The 9,117-nt window shown below is 46.7% G+C and overlaps 1 pseudogene; it reads right to left on the bottom strand.

Moving 5' to 3' along the window:
• Nucleotides 1-727: 727 nt before the first annotated feature.
• Nucleotides 728-1,304, bottom strand: LOC100350690 (glycine cleavage system H protein, mitochondrial pseudogene; annotated as a pseudogene).
• Nucleotides 1,305-9,117: the final 7,813 nt, after the last annotated feature.

The raw sequence follows: 9,117 nt of genomic DNA, 5'->3' as shown, positions 1-9,117 counted from the left end.
AGAAGAAGTGGTAGACACAAGCCCCAACAAATTACTAATTAATTTAAATAAATCTAATAAATCAATTAAAAGACAGATTGGCAGCCGGGACACAATGGAGCACTCACATGGGATGACAATGTCTCAAGCGGTGCTTTATCCACCATGCCACAATGCCGGCCCTAGTTGTTTCTTTTCTTTTCTTTTTCTTTTTTTTTTTTTTTATTAATGAGGAAGTTGAAATTTTTACTATGTTTTTAATTTTCCTGTAGAGCTGCTGCTTCACTGTGTAAAACAGCACCAGCAAATGCTATATATTGCAAAATTAAGATAGTACCGTTCTTTCTCTAACAAAAACTGTGGTGCCTTCCCACTTACTTTCAATGGAAAGATCATTACATATTTTAACCCCAATCCACGGATGGGTATAAGCAAGTTACAATATTACATAAGGCTTAAGATAACAATGTTAGCCTTGAATTACATTATTTGTATAACTAGTTTTTACCACAGATAACTTCACGTATTCTGAATACCAGTGCCTAGAGCCTAGTATAAAAATCACACGGCACTGTGAAAAAGATGCGTATTGTGTTCACCTGCAATCATTACAAAGTTAGGGGATATATTCTTCCAGTAGCAGAGCTGCAAGTAGTATTTCTTCCATCAATATTGCTAAAAATTGCTACTGTAAGTCTTGTCCACCGCTAATTTAAGATAAAACTGTGCTGGATTAAGTGGTTCCACACTAGCTCATGGAAGGGCTCCACTTGCACTCCTCTATAGATTTTATCTATTTCTCGTAGGCTTCTTCTCTCCTCAGTTCATCTAGTTCTGAAGGGTTGCTCAGTGGTCATCTTGCTCAGCCAACCATCTTCAGAACAAGATGTGTGGACGAGTCCTGGGTCTTCTGCAAGGCTTCATTAACCTCAGTTACTGCTCCTGAGAGAGGAGAACAGAGTTCACTAGCAGCTTCCATGCTTTCCAAAGCACCCAACTCATCTTGTTGTTTTTTTTTCAATTTTGTCCCGACTTCAGGCAGACTACAATAAACAACATCTCCTAAAGCTCCCTGTGCAAAATTGCTGTTTCCCACTGTTCCAATGCCATTTTCTGTTGTTATCCATTCATGTTTCTCGGTGAATTTACGCACTGAGAGCAGAACGGGTCCCGTGCACAGCGTCCGGATGGCACCCTCCGGCAGTCGCCCGGGCAGAGGCGAGCAGGGTGCGGTGGGTGCCGAGTCCGCGGGCAGGCTGCAGGGGTGACGAGGGTCTCTAGTTTTTTCATAATACACATTTTCCATGAATTTTTTTTTAATTTGACAGATAGAGTTATAGACAGTGAGAGAGAGAGACAGAGAGAAAGGTCTTCCTTCTGTTGGTTCACCCCCCACATGGCCACCACGGCCAGCGCGCTGCGCCGATCCGAAGCCAGGAGCAGGTGCTTCTCCTGGTCTCCCATGCGGGTGCAGGGCCCAAGCACCTGGGCCATCCTCCACTGCACTCCCGGGCCACAGCAGAGAGTTGGACTGGAAAAGGAGCAACTGGGACAAAATCCAGAGCCCATGTGGGATGCTGGCGCCGCAGGCAGAGAATTAACAAAGTGAGCCACGGCCCTGGCCCTTCCATGAATTTTTTAAAGACCCTCACATAAAAGGGATTCAGAGGTGATATATTTATGTACTTGGTCATTGAAAACCTGTCTAGGGGCCGGCGCAGTGGCGTAGCAGGTAAAGCCGCCACCTACAGTGCCAGCATCCCATACAGGCACCGGTTTTAGTCCCGGCTGCTCCATTCTGATCCAGCTCTCTGCTATGGCCTGGGAAAGCAGTGAAAGATGGCCCAAGTCCTTGGGCCCCTGCACCCGTGTGGGAGACCCGGAAGAAGCTCCTGGCTCCTGGCTTCAGTTAGGCTCAGCTCCAGCCCTTGTAGCCATTTGGGGAGTAAACCATTGGATGGAAGACCTCTCTCTCTCTCTCTCTCTCTCTGCCTCTCTGTAACTGTGCCTTTCAAGTAAATAATTAAAAAAAAAAGCCTAATTGTCGTTTTTTGTTTATTTAGTAACGGAAATGTGCCTTTGAGAAAAAATCCTGAGTATATCTGCTTTAAGTTCTTTTTATGTTGTCTCACAGTGGGGGCCGGCGAAGCATGGTCTGTAGCCAAACACGAGCCATGGTCTGCGTTTGTAAAGAAAGTGTGGTTGGAATACACAGTCAGCCAGCGCTGCGGCTCACTAGGCTAATCCTCCACCTGTGGCGCCAGCACACCAGGTTCTAGTCCTGGTCGGGGCGCTGGATTCTGTCCCAGTTGCCCCTCTTCCAGTCCAGCTCTCTGCTGTGGCCTGGGAGTGCAGTGGAGGATGACCCAGGTCCTTGGGCCCCTGCACCCACATGGGAGACCAAGAGAAGCACCTGGCTCCTGGCTTCGGATCAGCGCGGTGCGCTGGCCGCGGCGGCCATTGGAGGGTGAACCAACGGCAAAAGGAAGACCTTTCTCTCTGTTTCTATCTCTCTCACTGTCCTCTCCGCCTGTCAAAAAATAAAAAAAAGAACACATGGTCAATAGCATTGCTAGAGGCAAGGGCATTTCCAAAAGTTCATGGAAAACAGAACGAAAAAGATGAGTTTGTTTTGGTGCAAAATTGTTAAACCTGTGAGTAGTTTATTTCATGGAGTGAATTTTCCCTGTATCATGGAGCACACATTTGCACCAAAAATATGCATATCTTCTATTTCATTTTTCAATGCACTTTTTGATACACCCTCATCCTAATAATCAAAATTTAAAGCACAATACCACATACAATCACACCAAAGAAGATGTAATATTTAGGTGTACAGGTAACAAAACATGTATAGTGCATGTATGCTAAAAATCACAAAACACTGATGAAAGACATCAGAAGAGCTTTAAAGAAAACAGTGGGAAGAATCACAGTCCTTGATGTTAAGGACTTGTAGTGTGTGCGTGTGTGTGTGTGTGTGTGTCTTTCCTCCACCCCCCCCCCTTAGTTTTTTTTTTTTAAGATTTATTTATTTATTCGAAAGGCAGAGTCACAGAGATGCAGAGGCAGAGGCAGAGAGAGATTTTCCATATGTTGGTTCACTCCCCAGAGCTTGGCCGATCTGAACCAGGAGCCAGGAGTTTCTTCCGGGTCTCCCATGTGGGTGCAGGGGCCCAAGGACTCGGACCATCTTCTACTGTTTTCCCAGGCCATAGCAGAGAGCTGGATTGGAAGAGGAGCAGCCGGGATTTGAACCGGTGCCCATATGGGATGCTGGGGTTGCAGGCGGCAGCTTTATCCACTACACCATTTTGCTGGGAACCACCCCCCCTTAGTTCTTATGTGAGATTGTTAACTGGACCTAGGAAACCAATTGATGTAAGACTGATTAATAAGAAAAAAATCATAAATGTCTGATTAAATTTGCATCTACATGGGGATCTTTACAAGAGATGGAAATCAAAAAAAAAAAAAAAAAAAAAAAACACGACCAAAGCATGATGTTCTTCTACATTTTAGGCCCCCTCAAAAAAATTGCTAAGGGTGACAGGACTAATGGATCTCTGGACTGGGGTCATAAATTTTGGAGATGTCTCCAAGAGATGTATGGAGGGGGTGGGGTAAAAATTGGTGGAAGATAAAGGTTCCTCCCTATTTATGCAAGTTCACGGCAGTGTCACATTTCTGGTGATCAAGGCTGTTTTCCAGCCTCGGCATGTGGAGGACATACCCTCCCTAAAGAATCTTTATGGTTTGTGCTTGTAGGAAAAGAGGCCCCATGGCCCTGTCTGAAGTCACAGTTCCTCCAGTGCTTTCAGCCTGAAATAATCAATGTACCAAACTTAGCGTCTTTTGCCCTTTGCTCCTTCAGTATAAGGAGTAATTGTCAGAAGCTGGGGTAGCAGGACACACGCACAGAAGGGGACAGAGTACCTAACCCAAAAAGAGCCCCATACCCATGAGCCCAACTGATTTTTGACAAGGGAACAAAAGCCGTTCAATGGAGGAAGGTGCTGGAACAATTGGACGACCATGGGCCAAAAAAGTTAACCATGACCTAAGTTACACATCTTATACAAAGAGTCACTCAAAAGGGATCACAGGATCAAACATGAAACATAAAACTTCTCAAAGTGTTCATAGGAGAAAGCCTCCAGGCCCTTGGACTGGGTGAAGAGCTTTTGTGACAACATCAAAAGCACAATGCATAAAAAGATTCCATTAACTGCGCTTCATCAAAACTACATTTTTCAGCCCTAAGAGAGAGACTGTTTGAAGAGAATGAAAACCCAAGCTGGGGCCGACATTGTGGCATAGTGGGTTAAGGTACCGCCTGCCATGCAAGCATCCCATATCAGAGTGTCAGTTCAAGTCCCAGCGGCTCCATTTCTGATCCAGTTCCCGGCTAATGCACCTGGGAAGGCATAGGGTGATGGCTCTGGTGCTTGGTCCCCTGCCACCATGTGGAAAACCAGGATGGAGTTTCAGACTGCCTGGCGTTGGGTCTGGCCCAGCCCTAGCTGTTGTGGGCATTTGAGGAGTGAACCAGCGGATGAAAGATTCTCACTTGCTCGCTGGCCACTTTGCTTCCCAAATAAACAACTCCTTTTTTAAAATTAGAAAAAGAAAACACAAGCTACAGATTGGAGGAAATATTTTGGCAGTTTCTTATAAAACGAAGCACACAACTAGCATATGATCCAACATTGCATTCCCCGGGCATTTATCCCAGAGAAATGAAACATATGCTCACACAGAAACCTGTACACAAACGGTTTTAGAAGCTTTATTCATAACAGCCCCAAACTAGAATTAGCACAGATGTCCTTCGGTGAGCAAAGGGTTAAACAGTTGCACATCCTGTAGGAAGAGAGAAGATCCTTGACAATAAATGCTCAGTTGGATCCCCAGGACTTACGCTGAGTGGAAAAAGCCAATTTCGAAGGTTTCCTACTGCGTAATTCCATTTCTGTGACACTCTAGAAATAATACAATTATAGAGATGGCGGACGGATTAGTGGTTGCCAAGGGGACAGGGATGGAGGCAGGGGCACTGAAAGAGGTTAGCATGATGTTCTTTATGCTGGGAGAATGCTTCTGAATGTTGAATCCAGTCATTGTTACATGGGATAAAATCACATAACACACACATGCAAATGAGCCCACGTAAAACTTGTGAGAGCTGAATAAAACTGGTGGACTGTGCCAATGTCAATATCCTCCATTTGCTGTCGTTCTATAGTCATGCAAACCATTGCATAAATATACATGGAATCGATGTGTACTGGTGTGTTTTTTTTGTTTGTTTGTTTTTGTTGTTGTTGTTGTTGTTGTTTTTTGCAACTCCATGTGAACTTATCGTGATTTCAAAAGCCAAAGTTAAAACAACACTTTGCACAGAAAATGCAACTGTATGGGCACAGCCGCAGGGCTTGGCCTGGCCCCACGGAGAGGAGCCTGGTAAGAAAGCAAATGGGTGATGGAGTCTCAGGCTCCACGGGGCCGAACATAATGGTAGCAGATTGCACAAGCCCCAAAGCACAGGACCCTTTGGGGAGGGACATTAGCAAGCTGAATTGCCTGGGCATGGTGTCACACAAAACGTAGTCACCCATCCACCACCAGGCCCTGAGACACAGTCCAGTGATTCCAGCTCAGCAAGCCAAGGACACTGACAGAGGTGTTAAGACCACCAGTTACACAATCGGGTGGCAAAGAAAACTTCAGAGTCCACATTATGATGTTTTGGTCAGTCATGGACCACACACACAACAGTGCGCCACAAGAGAGCTGGAAAATTCCTATTGCCCAGTGACGTCATAGTTATTAGAACATCATAATGCAATGCATTATTACGTAATGTTTGCAGTGATGCTGGTGTGAACAAACCTACTGCTCTGCTAGTCGTAGAAAAGTATAGCACATATAATTATCAATAGTATAGTGTTGCTCCCCGTCTTCGTGGGGGAACGACACTAAACCCTGCCTAGGCTTCATATCCGAGTCACGGCACCATTATGTCGCTCCCCCTCTTCGTGGAGGAGCAACACAGGACCCTGCGCTGTTCTTTCTGTCTGCTCGGCCCTCCCCGGGTTTGCTGCTGGTTCTTCCCGGGTTGGCTACTATCCCTTCCACCTCCGTGGAAGGGCAGTTCCCCCTGGCCACATTCCCCACTTCCGCAGGGGAGCGGCACACCGCCGGCCGGCTCTTCTCGGGGGCTGCACGGGTTCCCTTAGATGTTCCCCATAGATGTTCCTGGTGCATGCCGTCTCTCTCCTCCTTTATAGTCCTCCTCCGCCAATCCTAACTCGGCTGCCCACACGCCGAGTACGCTGCTCTCCTCCAATCAGGAGCAAGTCCTACAGTTTATTAGTTGAACTGGAGGCAGCTGTGCAGAAGCTGTTTACTTCTCTCCCAACGCCATGTTGTGGGAGAGCAGATGCATAGAATAAGTCTTAATTTCAGTAACTTAGTCCAGTCCGGATTGCTCCCCACAGTATAGAATACTTGCTAATGATAATGAATGACTATGGGACTAGTTTATGTATTTACTATATTGCACTTTCATCATTATTTTACGGTGTGCTCCTTCTGCTTGTTCATAAAGAACAATCTGGATTAAGTTAAAATGCCCATGTCTCACATGGAGTGACTTAGTTCCATACCCAGTTCTGGCTCCTGATTGCAGCTTCCTTCTAGTGTGAACCCTGGGAGGCAGTGGTGATGGCTCCAATGGTCAGGTCCTTGCCACCCACATGGGTGACCTTGACTGAGTTCCTGGCTCCTTGCTTTGGCCTAGCCCAATGGGGCATTTAGGGTGGGAGTGAACCAGTTGATGTGATCCCTCTCTCTGCCTCTCAAATTTTAAAAAGCTTTTTGTAAAGTTTACTTAAAACCACATGCTGGGTTCTGTTACCAGTAGTCTAACATGTCTCAGGTCTATCATGTCTCAAGTGCATCATTTTCCTTTGTGCTTGATTTAATCTCATGTTGTTTTGTTCATCATATTCTAGGAGCAACAGGCTAGATCATATATATACAACTATATACGGTATAGACTAGGTGCACAGCAGGCTATACCATCCAGGTTTGTGTAGTACACACTATTATGATCACACAGTGACAAAATTACCTATTGACACATTTCTCAGAATATTCCCCTGTCATTTTTAAAAGATTTATTTATTTGAAAGGCAGAGTGATGGGGGAAGGGGGGAGACAGAAAGAGATTGAGAGAGATTTTTCCATCCAAATGCCACAACAGCCAGGGCTGGGTCAGGCTGAAGCCAGGAGCCGGGAATTCCATCCAAGTCTCCCACGTGAGTGGCAGGGTACAAGCACTTGGGCCATTATCTGCTGTCTTCCCTGGTGCATTAGCAGGAAGCTGGATTGGAAGTAGAGAAGCCAGGACTCCAACTGACACTCCAACACGGGATGCAGGCATCCCAAGCAGCAGCGTAACTCCCTGGGCCACAATGCCCATCTCAATAAGTGAGATCTGCCAGACACCAACAGCAGTTGGTGCCTTCCCAGAGTATGGCACTGCCACCTTTGTCTGCACAGCAAGTGGGGACATATTATTTAAAAGGATTAGGCTGTGTTTTCAGATTTCCCAAACACGTCAAAATCGCCACCAAATGCTGCCACCTTTTAGGAGAAGTTACCCAGCAGGGTATCATTCATTGAACATTTTATGCCCACTTCACTCACAGGCACAAATGCCATTAAAAAAGGGGGGGGGGTGTTAGGGCAGGTATCTGGCATAGCAGTTAATATGGCAGTTAAGACCCTCACAAGCCATATTGGAGTGCCTGGGTTCAACACCAGCCTCAGGGTCCTGATTCCAGCTTCCTGCTTATGCAGACCCAGAAAGACAGCAATGATGGCTCAAGTGCTTAGGTTCCTTGCCACTGACATGAGAGGTCTGGATTAAGTTCCTGATTCCCAGTTTCTGCCTAGCCCCAATCATTGTGGGCATTTTGGGAGTGGCCCAGCAGATGGGATCTCTCTCTCTCTCTCTCTCTCTCTTCAATAAATCAAAAGAACAGAGGGGAGGTTGGAGCCTCTGAGCTGCTATTTCTCCCACCACCCGGTTATATTGCCAGTCTGGGCAGTTATGGATGTGGGCGATCATGCTCACTGGTGTGAGGCGACACCTTCTACGCTGGGCCTGGAGTTGTGCAGACCTCAGTGGGTAGGCGTTGCTTTAGGATGGCACAAGGTATGCAAAAAAAAGAAAGCATTGAACCCCCTCAGGGTGAATCTCCACGCACAGTGTGGGAACGCTCTGGGCAAGAATTGGAAATGGGCTTACTTTGAACACTGATCACACTGGTCACTGGGCCACGAAGGAGAACGCGAGCTTTGGGGAAGGAACACCTTAGACTTGAGGAGGTGGGTGGAGGGGGATGGGCACCATTAGCCTCTCTTAGCTCTTGCCTGCAGGAAACTGGCCTGGCTTGTTCATCTCCGAAAGGTTAGGTAACCCTGTCCTCGACTTCAAGACAACAAAATGCTATTGCTGAAGTTGCTACACACCTGTTAGCCAAATCCAGTTCTCCCTGAGCAGGCCACGGCAGGGGGGCTACAAAAGTTGTCTTAGTCCATTTGGGTGGCTCTAGCAAACCTTGTGAATGACAGACATTTAGTTCTCACGTCTCTGGAGGCTGGGAGGTTCAAGACCAAGGCTCCAGTACCTTCAGTTGCAGGTGAGGCTGGTTTGGCTCTGGACCAGGAGCCTCCAATTTGTTCTGATCCTTCTCTCTTAGAGGTCGTAAGCACAGTTACTCTTATTTGATGTTGCCTAAGACAGATAGGATTTCAGCCAAGCCCCGATCAGCACAATTCACTGAGACATCTGATAGGGGTGGCTGTGCTTCTCAAAAGAATTCTCAGCTGGAGACGTGACCTGGCACATCTCCACATAGGCCACAGGGCCAAGGCTTCACTGAAGTCTCATTTGCTACTCAGCAGAACATCCTGAGATTTTTTTCCTATACATGGCAAGACAAGCAGTCCTGAGACACCTTCTCATCAGCCTCCTTGCCTCTGGTGAGACACAGGGTTATCCGTCTTGGCCACAGGTAGGGTACAGTTGCAGGCTTCTGTACAAGCCTACTATAAAACTGCTCG

The sequence above is a fragment of the Oryctolagus cuniculus genome, chromosome X (assembly GCF_051225735.1).
Source record: "Oryctolagus cuniculus isolate XC-2025 breed Fujian yellow rabbit chromosome X, ASM5122573v1, whole genome shotgun sequence".
NCBI lineage: Eukaryota > Metazoa > Chordata > Mammalia > Lagomorpha > Leporidae > Oryctolagus > Oryctolagus cuniculus.
The sequence above is the reverse complement of the archived record's forward strand: the minus strand, read 5'-3'. Positions and strand labels throughout refer to the sequence as shown.